Here is a 14,556-nt window from a genome sequence, read left to right on the forward strand (position 1 = left end):
CGGTTGGAAGATATTTCGTTCATAATAAAAAAAATATAAATAAATAAATATTTCACATTTTTATCATATTTGATATTTTTCATTACACAATATAATCGTAAATTTACTTTCCTATTCTTCGTACGATTAAAGTCGCTATGAATTACAGTAGACATCAAGTCGAAGAGATTCAAATTTTCGAAGCGTCGAAAATTTTTTTTTTTTTTTTTTTCTTTTGCTCATTGCATACGAAAACATGATGATCCATTGTCGGAGAAAATCGTGCGATTCTCGACGTACGATAGCTCATGAGATAGAAGGACTGTGAAGCAGAGGGAAGAGGACGGAGATAGTGCAATAATGTCGGCGCGTTAATGCTTGTGGAAATAATGTATCGGCTGTGGTAGAGTAAATTTTACCCACTACTACCTGGTCGATATGGCGTAAATATGCGTGAAGAGTAAGAGGAGTGGCGGTTCACGTGCATGTGTATGAAGAATGGCGTGTGTGTGTGTGTGTGTGTGTGTATCCTAATATGCGTGTAACATGCGCGAGTAGTATGCGAGCGGAATAGAGGCGGAGGGGAGGGGGAAGGAGGGAGAGAGGCTGCAGGGATGCGTGGTGTAATGGTCTGCTACCGAGGGTGCATTAAGGCGGTTTATGTACGCGAGATGGATATGCCGGGGTTACTTTTAACCCGACACTCGAATGCCGCTCGCATTGAATACAGTGGCAAAATGGCCTGGTAGGGGATTTCGATAATCGACGCACGGCATTGAAAGCCGAGGAGGAATTCACGAGTTTCGAGTTTTAACGCGAGATTAATTACGATATTGAGAAGCTTGAAATAGAATGGTAAGATTTTTGTCTCGCAATATCTGTATTGATGTTCGATGATTTTGAAGGATCGTATTCATAGACGACGAATACCGATGTTTATTTTTACGGAAACCGGAACAAAAATTTCTCAATCTTTTAATCCTTTGTTATTGATTGCGATTAATCTCTGAATTATTTTTTAATTTTTTTTTTAATTCTATTTTTCGGAGAAACAATTCTCTCTCTCTCTCAACAATTATAATTTTTTTCTATACTATTGAAGCATGATACACGGAAAACAATCGATGTTATTATAGTCAGGTCTATTTTTTCCATCGGAATTATACGAAAGATTCATAAGAATAATTCCCTCTAACAATATATCTATAAGAGTGCAATTATCACGTTTACATAGCTACCTGAAGGCGGCATTGTACTTTCGAATCGCTCCCATTCTAATATATTCATGAGATTCCTCGTCTGTTTTTCAAGCCAGCTTCCTATATAGCTTCGTGGAAAATATTCGCAATCACCTTCGTGATCAAAGTCAGTAAACGTTATGCTACAACAGTTGTCGAGTTCAAAATTCTCGATACTTTAGATACGAAAGAGAATATAATATCATCGAAATTTACGCTCATCGAAATTGCACTTTCCTATCGTCCACTCTCGCGCAATTATATTATTTAATTGTAACATTTTTAAATGATTATCATATTTCGCAATTTTTCCGCAATGTACGAGAGAAATTTACTCGTTTACAGCTCGAAAGTACATTATTATTCACGATTAATTCGTATTTTCCGTCTGACATACAAGCTCGCGCAACGCGCGCACGTGACACACACACGTAAAAGTAGAAATACATTTGCGCCAATCGATTGCCGAGTTTCAGAACGCACGCTCATTGTCGGTGACAATTACGAGTGAGCGCAATATACGTTTTCAAAAGTAGATATCGTGTTTCAAAGTGACTATGCAGCGCGTCTAGATATTACAACAAATGATAACGCGTTAATTAATGAACGCGGTGCCTTTTGGCATAAAGAAGGAACGAAGAACGAGGTAGATAGGAAAGGGAAATAACGTCATTAAAATTATAATTAACGCATGATAATTGCAATCGATGCGCAGCCCCTCGTGGCTCGTTTTCGTCGATGCGTTTCGCGTACGAAGATGGGGGAGGATGCGAGAAAAGGGCTTTCTCGAGCGAGTTTCCAAGTCCGGAAGGAGAGTTGCTAATGCTCGGAGAGAATCGCAAGAGAGAGAGAGAGAGAGAGAGTGGAACCTTTCTATTAAATCGTTAAAGCGCTTTTGTTGCGAGCGACGGCACAATGGGCAAAACACGGATAAGGGACGATGAATAGCGGAGATGTCATTTGCAGAGAGCGATGATGCACTCTCACGGTAGGTGCATTAAGGCGGTTTATGCACGCGAAGCGAGAGGAGCATCCACTCTCGCGGGTTGTACCGTTTCTCGTCATGTAACCACGTGAGACGGGTAATAAAGGTAGTGTAAAACGCGTTTAAATCAATAATCAAGTTAGAGACGCAACGCTTACGCGCTCCGCGATATTTCTCTACGACAAAAGAGTTACCCATTGAAACTCGTGTAGGTATGTGTAAAGCGATATAATTAAGAAAATTACTTTTATATTATACAAATTAGGATTGCACGAGATACCGAGACTAGTTTTGGTCTTGTCTTGATCTAGTCTTGAATTTCAAGACAAGATCAAGACAAGATTTTAAATTAATTATCAAGACAGTACCAAAAGAAATTATCAAGATTCTTGATCTTATCGAGAAGTCTTGGTTTTTAAAAAAAAGTTATCTATTAATTGTTCCCGATCTCTGAACGGAGATTTTAATTAATATGGAAATAGGCGAGAAAGACAAAAAGTTTTATTTATTGTTAGTAAATAAAAACATTTATAAATTTAAAAAATTTAAGCTTAAAGAGCCTGCGCATCATTATTATTACACACTTTAATGTGACATAAAAATAGCGCAAATTAATTACTTTATATTACTTAATTTATTTATAAAGTTTAATTTCATTTACTCACGTTTAAATCTATCTCGTTTCTTGTTTTTCTGACAATATTTTATTTTTCATTGCTTTTAATACAAATAAATCTTCATATACTTTTTTATGATCTTTCTCCAAATGTTTTTTTTTTAATCCAGTAGTGTTACTGTTCTTCATTTTTATTTCTTTAGTCACATTTTCTTTTTGACATATAATAAACATACGCCGATTTTTTCATTATTTCTTGTTTCATACTTAAAATAAGTTTTCTATGTGCATTGTTTAACTGCACTTACTTCCGAACTTTCATTATCACTTTCGGAAATGTTTGCATGTTCAGCGGAAGAACTTGGTTTTCGTTTTTTAGACTGCGTCTGCACAATCGAGACGTGAGCATACGCGGTAAAGAACAAACGAAAATTGTGCTCGTCGCTTCGGATAACAGAAGAAATCAGATACACTTACTATTTTCTATTTTTTATCAAGCTGACAAATAATTTAGTATTAAATAAAAACTGTTAATAAAAATCAAGGCAAGACAAGACAAGACAAGATCTTTAACACAAAAATCCTTTCAAGACAAGATTAAAATTTTCAAGATCAATACAATATTTTTGCGGATATTGTCTTGTCTTGGGTCTCGTGCAACCCTAATACAAATAATTATAGTATATATTTTGATGATTATTCGTTCCTACCATAACTCTAATATATCTTATTGTTAATGAAAAAAGATTTTTTTTAATTTTATCCTATATATATATATATATATATATAAAATAGATTTGAAAAGAATCTCGTTGTTATTCATGACCGAAACTCGAAGACATAAATATACGAAAACGATAAGAATGTTCGGGTAGAAGATATTTAAGTCGTAATTAGGTCTCTTGAGTTTTCCAAAAGTAAAGAAACTTTGTTAGAGTGTGATTCCCAGAAGAAAAGTTTGAGTGAAAATATATTTCTCTTTCCTGATTTATTTTTAATACATGTTTCTACAGAGATCCACAGATATATTGCTACATGTCAATCCTTAGATAACATCTTTCTCTCTCTTTTCTCTATATAATTTATATCTTTATTTAAATCAGAGCGAGAGAGAGAGAGAGAGAGAGAGAGAGAGAGAAAAAGAAATAATAAATATTCCATGATAAAATATAGAATATTCGAGAGGAAACCCAATACTAATTAGCTCTAATTAAAAAAATATTTTCATCTTGTCTGCATCAATTATAAATAGAAACATCATACGTAGCAATATAATCCAATAAAGTATCACTAAGCTGGCTTTAAATAATCCGCATTAACGCGCGCAATTCAGCTTTAAGTTCTTGTAACAGTTACGTAACAAGGTGAAAGAGAGACAGAAGCTAGATATTTTAACAAATTTTAAATACCAATGCATATCCACGCGCGCGACAAGCGAATGTGAATTATCACCGGAAGCTTATAGCACGATGAGTTCACGTCGAATTCGTATGCACGAATCGCGCTGTCGTAGCACTAAAGAATTATCGCCGTCTCCTTCGTTGAACGATAAATCACATATCGAAAGAACGCGAGTCGTGCACGCGCGCGCGCGCGCATCGTGTATGAATCCGTATTCCCGAGACATAAAGATCTACTCCGATTTAGCTGCTGGGGATTATTCTAATTTATATCGGCATGAATTAAAGGATTACGTTATAAACGTGCTGAATTATATAGAGTCGGATATATGACCGATCGATTTAATGTACCGGTGCTGGTAACGTGCGCATTGAACATCTGACCGCATGACCCTACGCAATCCTCCGCTCGCACTTGGCCGGGATTAACTCCCTTTGTTTGGCATCGATTTTTTTTAAATCATTAAAAGAAATAATTTAAATATTTCTATCTTTTATTATTTTTAATATTATTATCCATCTTTATATATTTTAAATCTTTTTCGCCATTTATTTCTACATATATAGCTATAAATATTATTATTTCATGCAAAATTTTTTTTTTGGATGTCCTTCGATGATATTAACTGACTTAAAGCATAATTTCATGGGATTGGGATAAAGAAAATTAAATAATCTCTGGATTACAGTTTCGCATACAAATAAAAGAAAAAAAGTTATAATATAATGTCGATGCGTGATGGAAAAAAGGGTTAAATGCGGCATGAGATGAGTGTTTTCTATCGAGAGAGTTTTGTTCTCTTTTTGAAGAATGGGCATGTATTAAAAGCGAATTAAATCCTTAGAATCGCGTGCCTGTATGTAATTTAATGTAAAGCGAATACCACGTAATCCTAGAATTATGTAAACATAAATCCCTGGAGAGACAATCGTTATTACGTGACTGATTTTGTCGACTAATTTCGCAGAAATGTAGCAAAAATATATTTTCTCGTAATAAATTTTCAGCTTACGCGTCGATAATAATTGATCGATAGACTGAATAAAATTGACTTTGAAATTTTTCACTGCGTACGCTCATTCCAATCCTTTTCACCTGTAAACTCTTGTTGATGAGTTTGAACTCAACATACATTTTTATTAATTAACAATATTTTGACTTAAATATTTTTTGCAACATTTTAAATTTAACGATTTATTATAATTGAGCGTCAAAAGTTAAATTAGAGATTCAAACTTATTTTATTTCTCCTTAGAGTTCGAGTTTTAATACGGAAATATAAATGGCTATCGCGATAACAGTCTTCTTCAAAAATTCTTACAAAGTAAAATCAACCGCAAATTCATTGGAGAATACATTATGAAAATTAAAAGTTGAAGACTTTAGGGCATTCTAAATATTATCACTGAACGTTGAAGCTTTACTTATTAAAACTTCTTTATTTTATCAATCTTTTATAACTCCAGTATCCAGTTGAGCCAGAGCATTTTTGTTAAGCAAGTATCGATTCGAAATTAATCCCAATTAATCCTCGCCTGTGAAAAGAGACTTTATCAGTTCGCTCAATATAAACGCTTTTTGTCAAATCCGGAAATTAGCTCGCGAAATGATGTAAACCCGCTTTCATGATATAAATACTTCCGGCATGAACGAGCGATGTTACACGCGGCGCGTATGAAAAATGCGACATACGCGTTCTCCTTTTTACACAGCCCCCAATTCAAACACGCTAGTTACGTAATATATACATGGAATTCACCCCGGGCTCGGTCCGTGCAAGCAACAAAACGCGCGTCCCGTAAAATTCCACGTACGACCTATATTCTAATAAACTATGCGTTTGACATATCCATGCTCTCTTTTTAAAAGATTCTCTCTCTTTCCTTCTTCCTTTGTCTGTCTCACCACGAGGATATAACATTGATCCGCACAGTCTAGTCTATTCTCGGCGAATCTCTCGTTCGTTCGCGCGCGCGCTTCTCTTTTAATCTGTGCGACAGATCATTTTCGTCAGATATTAATAGGTATTCTATAGCAAATACTTTTTTCGTTAATTTGCCGGTAATTACATGCACGTGCAGTATTTTTAGAGAACGAATTAAAGAAAGAAGTTCGAGCTTTCTACAAACTCTTTCTAATTCACCCCTTCGTGTAAAATGTCAAATCTTTAAATAACTTAGCTCTTTAAAAATATATGATTTATATATTTTTTAATGTAAATAAATAATTTTTGTATTACTAAAAGATAGATATATGTATACAGATACATCCTTAAAAATATAGTTAAGTTATTTAAATATATAAAATATTGCACACACATTAATTTCCATTTTATTTTCATTTAACTATCCGTTTTATTTGACAATCACGGTGCAATATTCAATGATCTGCATTTAGATTTCAAAATAATTTCTCGTATTATTCATATTGTCGTTTTTGAAAGAGAGAGAGAGAGAGAAGAGAGAGAGAGAGAGAGATCCATAGAAACTTTTCGCAGTAAGATTTAACGGAAGCGGATGCGGATGAATCTAGCGAAACAAGGGGAAACGGAAACGAGCGGAAAAAAGAGAGATGGAGAGAGAAAGAGAGAAAGAGGGAGTTTCGTCACTTCTTACAAGATAGGGGGACAGTGAAAAAGAGCCACGAGAAAATTCTTTCTTCGAGTGGCTGGTTAAGAAGTTTTATGAGTCACCGACATCCGTGAAATGCTGAAAGGTTAATCAATTTTTCGCGATCCTTCCATTCGATATCTTTCGCGATTAATTTATCATCCTTGTTGAATTCTCGTGACTATTATGGATTTGATCGGGACGAGATGAAAGAGAAAGGCCATGTTCAACATTGGCTACGTACTTTTATATGTCTCTGATTAAGATCTTTCGCATCGAAGGGAATATTTTGGCGCGAACGGAAGCGTTTTTATCGGGATGATCGCGAATCGTCGATAGGATGGAGGATGAGTTTGCGCGTATTCGAAATTGAAATCGATACGTCGAAGTCGCGTTACGGATCTTCATTTCCCGGGAGAAGAGCTGCTTAAGAAATTTTTCCCTTTCGCAACGAAAAGGAGAATTCGGTCAATCCGTCCGATAAAGTTCTCAAATAAAATGCGCCGTGAAATTCTCTGACGTTCGCCGTGTTAAATGAAACTGATTTCTACGTCGTGAATAGAGACGAGATCGCCAAGTTTCAATGCGCAACGTATATCTGTCGATCGATCTTAAAAGAATTTATCTGGATAAGATTTATGTAAAGCGTCGAATCATTTTTAATAAAATTTATTTTTTCAAAGAGCTTCATTTCGTTCTTATTCATCTAAATTAATTAAATCTTTTCGTTCGATACTTTCATTTACACAAACAATAAAATTTTAATTTTTTATTCGATTTAATCAATTTCCTGCGGATAATAATTGAGACGAGAATTAAAAGAAATAAAAAGCCGACGCTCGCGATATTTCTGGTATCGCGTAGAAGCGCAGACCAGGTATAATAAGCGTGAATCACGAGACCGTCAATCGCGGGAAATGCTGAAGCAGTTAAAGCAATTAACGCAGCGGCCGCCATCGCGGCCTCTAATTTTTTCACCGCTAAAAACAACCGACGGAATCCCTTTCGAGCGCCCGAAATTCGATTTCCTTGCGCATCACACGGGCCGTAAAATGTTATTTCCGCGTTCGTGCGAATCATTCGCGCGTCCTCTTTTCGGATCGAATTCGCGTTTAATGAAAAAATACTTGGAACGCCTGCGTAAAGCTATATATCTCGATAACAGCGATAAACAAAGAATACTTTACGGGTTTTACGAACGGGAATCGACGCGTGTCGTTACACTGTAACGTTACAGTGAAACTGTCAAGCGAAAAATTCGGTAAATTACGCGTATTTCAGTGACAGGTGCGAAATGTGCAACTGACATGTATTTTCGTCAACATGTGATATTTTCGAGAAAAATTTCTGAAAGCTCCAATCACTATTGTCAGATAGCATGAATAACGATTAAACAAGAATTAAATTAAAATTCTCCTCGTTATATTCCATAATGTAGAAAATCGACGTTTATATCTAAAAAAAAAAAAAACACAATTTTGTTAAAAAAATTAATTATTTTGGTAAAAAAGAATTAAACAACAAGTAGCTTGATATTTTGCATGATGTTTTTAGTATTTGATCTGCTTTTACCGGGACGAAAAAGAAAATGGAAAAAATAGAGAGCGATTTCACTTCGACTTTAGCTCGAGTTCATTGTTGTGCAAACTGAAATTAATATGGCGGCGTATAGTTTCTACAACAGTACCATATCACTTAATGAAACTATGACTTTTATTTTTATTTCAATTGGTCGTGAAACTAAAAGCCCAACATCTTATATTAAATAATGAAACCATTTAACATACATACGCTTAGAGAATTGCGAAGTTGTAGCGAATTAAACTTCAAGAATGATAGTATAATTGCATGAGAGTGAAATTTTGTTATTGGAATATTACGAATTTTCCTATCAAAACTCAACTAATATGACGACACGAACTATACAATTTCTGATACACTTCTATTTAAATTGAAAAGCAAAATACATTTTAAAAATAGAGGTAAAAATGGAATAAGCGGACTATCGAAGACGAGATGCATCAACGGACGTTTTCGCGAACAATATGATTCATTCGGCCAGCAACTGCTTTTTGAATTGTTATAATAGAATTAATATAAATGTTTATACTATATATATTAACTCTCTCTCTCTCTCTCTCTCTCTCTCTCTCTCTCTCTCTCTCTCTCTCTCTATTTCTCTTGATTATAATATCGTAATAATGTATAATATCAAGCATGCGCTATCAATATATTTCTGTTCGGGTAAATAATCATTGCAGTAATGAATCCTTAGACTCAGATGAGATATTTAAACTGGGTTATTGAATTTGCTCCAGTTTTTGACGCGTCAAACAGACTGCAGATTCGCAAGAGTCTATTTTCGCATGTGCATGTTTTATCCAAACATTTGGGACAAGAACAGAGGGCCAACAAAGATCTCACCGAGCGTAAATCCCAGGGTGATTCCGCAAGATACGCTCTTTTGACGGTAAATCACCGGCGAGGTGCCAAAAACATTGACAGCGGTCGTAAAAGTATACGGAAATTTGAGCATGCGATCCGAAAATACAAATCCAAACGTGAAATATACAATATATGCGATGCCTATAATAAATTAAAAAATCGATATAAAAATCTTTTAAATTCATAAACTGACATATGAACCGTGTGAATAATTTTTGCACAATTTACTAAAACACAAATTCATTTATTTTTTCTTTTTCGATTTACCACATACACTATAAGGGGAAAAATCTTAAAGATAATTATTTTTCTCTCATTCGAACTATATGATCGATATATATACGACATAAATCGTGAATAGAGCCAGACGGAATAATAAAAATTATCGAATAACCATCGCGCGAGACAGAGTTGATAGAAGGAAGAGAAAATTGGGAGCGATAGCGAACGCTGCCTCTGACATTAATTAATCATTCGCGGAGAGTGGTCGAGTTACTCGAGTCTGATGAATTATCGCCACCTGAGAAACCAGCCTCGATGATACACGACCCGCCATATCTATCTACGATAATTCTCTTACGCAGGGAGCGACAATACGCTAACGATATTCGTCCGCATGACGTTATTAATGCGCGGCGCGCAAAGTGCAAGCGTTTAATTCGCGTATCAGAGCGCGACGAGATCTACAGTCGGTTTTTTCAAAGCGCGAGACTGCACGCTTCATCTCTTTGCCGGTGAGATACGGTTGATTAATCAACATGATAACGAGAAAGGGAGACGTTGGGTCAGAACTATGAACACGGAACGTTCGCACGGAAGATATGATGACGTCTGATGTGCAAGTGTTATTAAGAGATTTGCACTTATTTAAAGCCTTATATTCACATTTCCGCGGATGATGTAATATGAATCTTATTTAAATATATAATACGGCGACTGCATATATGATATCATAGTTGGATTCAACACTAAACTAGAAAATAAAATAATCTTTAATTTTTCTCTCTCTCACCTGCATTTTCTCTTAATTTTAGAACTTATTATTATGGAACAAAAATGTAATTCGTATGTAACTTAAATTATATAGTTAGGTTAATATATCAGTAATTAAGAGAATATAAATATCATGATAAATTGACGAGACTTTTATTTATTTAAGAAAACGCGAATAGACATCGTTAAAGGATAAATACCACGAGGTGAACATAAAAGTATATGTAAGCTAATAAAATACTTTAATCTACAATATATTCGGAAAATATAGTGAACACGCGGAAAAAATTTCATGCCTCCATTTACAGTATTAAATAAAATTGGAAGAAGAAGGAAATAACAAAACTAACGTATGGAATAATGACGGTACAAAATCAGAATTACAGAATAAAACGTATATAGGCATATCGATATGTCCGTAATACTTGCTATCATGATTATTGGCATCGCGAGTGCAAAGATCTTTATGGAAGATAGAGAAGGGAATAAAGACCAAATATAATTATTTTTACAAAAGTGTGATACTAGGAAAAAATGGACTGCGCAGCCGATGAAAAAACGGAATAAAAAAAAATGACGATTTTGAATATTAATATTAATATCGCGTTTATAATATCCCGACAATGTTGCCTGTCTCTTTTTAATAGACACGATCACTGACATTTATTTCCCTCTTTAAAGCCGTGCAAGCACACTTGGTAAAGAGGAATATGGCAATACGCATGCAATCGAAATTCCTACCGCGAGCGATTTCTCACATACATTGTTGTCCTCGAAGATCCCGGCCAGCATGATAGTCGTCGCCAGCTGAAAAGTGTCACGTGCCAGACTCGAAATAGTTTACGACTCTCCCCGTTCGGATCTAGGAGAAGGAATGCGCCTTCGAACTTTTCACTGAGCAGTTCGTTTCACAAGATCGTCGAACCCGCGGAGAAGAAAGGTCAAACGCGCGAGAAGAGGGCGAAAGGAGTGGAAGCGTGGAGAAACAAAAGTGCACGCGTGCGTCCGATCGTGCGTGATAAAACTTTTGGTGAACACCGTTGGAGCAGATCGCGAGCAGGTTGACACCTTCGGGGAGGAGATCGCGCGCAGAACTGACACCTCACGCGCGCGGTCCAGCTACCCTCAGCATCCAGCGGTGGCGGTGACGGCGACCGAGGGGGATGAAGCCGAGCACGCGCGAAATTCCGTCCTCCCTCCCCCTCCCCACACCCCCCGCCCCTGCTCCTCCCCCAATCCCCTTTTCCCTGCTTGCCTCACGAGAGAGCTGCAGCCACCCCCAGCCGCCCCATCAACCGCCTCGTCCTCATCCACCGCGGCTATCCTCTCCTCGGTCAACCTCTGCCGCTCTAGCACACCACACTCCCTGTTTCGTGCCGAATTCACGCCATCATCCACGGAATCTCACTTATTTGTTCGAATAATATATAGAACTGCGCGTTCATAATAATAGTAGAGTATAGCCTCTTCCGTTTATTAGACGTAATTTCATTAATTATGTTAAATGAGGAGAACGTTAAATTCTATAATTATTTCGCATAAATGATTTTAAGCTTCTTCTATATCTGCTTCATTTAATCGTCTACCTTTTGACGATTCTATTTTGCCTTAATTAGCAAACTAATTTAGATTCAGAAAGAATTTGAGACGACCGAATTAAAGAGAAGAGATCTGACAATTATTATACTTTTCCCTGCTACGTGATAGTTTGCAAAACTCGACAGTCCTTCGTAAAGATTGGTGTAAATTTTTGAAATTTTCAAATTTCGCAATTCCTTGCACTGCGAAATGAATTGTAATTATTATCTTTTTTTTTTTTTTTTCCCCTGTACATCGCCAACTATTATTCGCCGGAATACTCAGCATTTATTATGACCTGTTTATAATTGTCCAAAGCGAACACGCCGACCCTCCAAGTGAGCAAATGCTGCGCCAAGTAATTACACCGCACAATTGTACGAATATTGCAGAATCGGTGGAGAAAAAAAAATTCCGTCGAGTTTTTCATAGAGTAAAAATTTAATTTCCGCCGAGATATTTGACGTGCGTGTCTTACCGAGTTCTAACCGTAAATTGAGGAAGATGAGAATTCTTCGCGCAATCATAACACTGTAAAATCGTAATGTTATATATATATATATATGAAATATATAATTAATAGATTATTAATTTATAATTTTGTCGTTAAACATTCAAAGATTTACGGATAACATATATATAAATGCCCATTACGAATTATGTTCCAAATTAATACCATGTTAATGAGAAAGAATATATATTTGTTATAAAAAAATATGATATGTTAATGAGAGAAATTCTTATACGCAAAAGTTGATTTGTAACAACCTTAAATTCACGATTATACCCGAGGTAACTGCAGGGGTCGAACACGCGAGAAATTTCACCCTTGCAAACCCCCCCTCTTAACAAGAGTAGCCCCTTTACGGCCGTATTTCGTCCGAACGAGCGCCTCGCACCTACAAAGGGGCGTCGAGGGTTGAAACCCTCCCTAATAATTATCAGGCAATGGAGGCCATATTGCGCGAGCCGATGACCCAACAGTATGGAATATTCAAGACTCTCGCACGCGTAAGCCAGACCATCTTAAAACCTAATTAAAATATGCAACGTGGAAGATATGGCGTTAGTACATTATCGAGGTGTAAAACGTGAAACGATAGGGGGTAGAACTTTTATTTTGAACGGACTTGATAATAAGATATTATCGGTTAAACGTATCAAACGGCTTGTATAATATATTCGTTAGTAACATTTTTATATTCTCAAAGTTTAAGACAAAAAAAATAAAGAAGCGCATATCTGTAAATCCTAAAAACCTTATTAAAAAGTAGCAATATTTCTAGTTTAGTAGTTTCTAATTTTTAATCTAAGAAAAGAGGATGCAATTTTTTTCTCGGATGGCTCGCAAATGTTAAAGGCTGCCTCCGATGAATCGGGACATCCTCATCATGGCCGGGAAATCCGATCGAGCGATTTCATTTTCATACGTATCAGGACGGACTCGGTCGCATGCGCGTGAACGTAGGTGTGTCGCCCTGTAATTAACCGGGCACTGCCGACCTACAATAATTACCCGGTAACGCCGGCGGGGGAGAGAAACGAAGAAGCGTTGAGTTGCGTTGCGCGATCGACGACCTTCCCGGTCGCAAGATTATTCAAACGCGCAATCGCAACTATGTCAATTTCGATTATGCTTCCGCAACGTGACGAGGTGACAAAGCCAACCGCGCTTTATTCCGATCGTAATTTAACGAGCTCGCGAAACCCTTTTGTCATGTGTTTGCACGCGTCGTATTCGCGTTCTCTTGTTTTCGCGCGATTGTAAAAATATTTCATATTATCATCGACGCGCGGAGATAAAACGTACACAGATCCAATACGATCGTGTCGTATCACGAAATGCTCATATAACGATCTTTTAAAGTCTATGGGACGTGTCCTCGCATTAAACTCTTTCCACATGTATATATATACACATATATAAAGCGAGTTGCTAAATTCCACGTGCCAAAACTCTGTGTTCAGAACGGTTATTTCGAATTACCATGGGATTTGACCGGCGCGATGACACGTGCCTAGAATTTCCATTCAATTCTCCTCGAGTGAGAAGAGAGTCTCCGTGCTCGCGTTAATACGAAATGCAATTAATGCACAACTGAGAATATATTAAAAACTTCAACAGCGTGTACGATAATTGCGGAAACGCGAACATCATACTTTTATTTATATTTGAAACGTCCGATCCATTTCTACCCCACGCTCTCTTTATGTTTATATATATATATAAAAATATTTTGGAGCCCTTTTTTCTCTATTCTCTCGATTATTGTCTCTTTTGCTTCCATTTTATTCAAAAATATTAATATAATAAATATATAATAACTATGGTATCTCTCTTAGTTTGACTCCTCCCCTTCGACCTGTCCGGCATGAGTGACCCTACCGGTAACTATCAATGTTTTCGAATGAAGCAAGTTTGATCATTTTGAGAGCGATTAAACTACCAATTTACCATGAATATATGTTTGACCAAAACTAAGTTTAAGAGAATCTGATTAATATAAATATATGATACATTAATAATATAACTAATATAAAGTACATCCCCCTTTTTTTGTTGCTGTTTTGGCTTTAAACACAAAATTATATATATATATATATATATATATATACAGGGTGACCCATTTTAACTTAGGCAGCCAAATAACTCGAAAAATAAGCACACTACGAAAAAATGTTTAGAATCAAAATTTTGTCATTTCGAGGGGG

General features: G+C 36.3%; 1 protein-coding gene across 9 annotated transcripts in view; it reads right to left on the reverse strand.

Moving 5' to 3' along the window:
• Positions 1-14,556, reverse strand: part of LOC138932617 (cell adhesion molecule Dscam2) — a 194,085-nt gene that overhangs the window by 131,270 nt on the left and 48,259 nt on the right. For 5 of the 9 annotated variants that reach the window (XM_070294632.1, XM_070294629.1, XM_070294631.1 and 2 more), the window contains exon 1: positions 11,029-11,397. The exons of 1 other annotated variant lie outside the window; for it this stretch is intronic. The gene's annotated coding sequence lies outside the window, so the exon portion shown is untranslated. Of the gene's footprint in view, positions 1-11,028; positions 11,398-14,556 lie in introns of those variants that run through there. 3 more of the 9 variants (XM_070294633.1, XM_070294635.1, XM_070294634.1) reach the window with 1 other exon arrangement.

The sequence above is a fragment of the Polyergus mexicanus genome, unplaced genomic scaffold (genome assembly GCF_030449975.1).
Source record: "Polyergus mexicanus isolate NDT 795.1 unplaced genomic scaffold, iyPolMexi1.0 SCAF_4, whole genome shotgun sequence".
Lineage (NCBI taxonomy): Eukaryota > Metazoa > Arthropoda > Insecta > Hymenoptera > Formicidae > Polyergus > Polyergus mexicanus.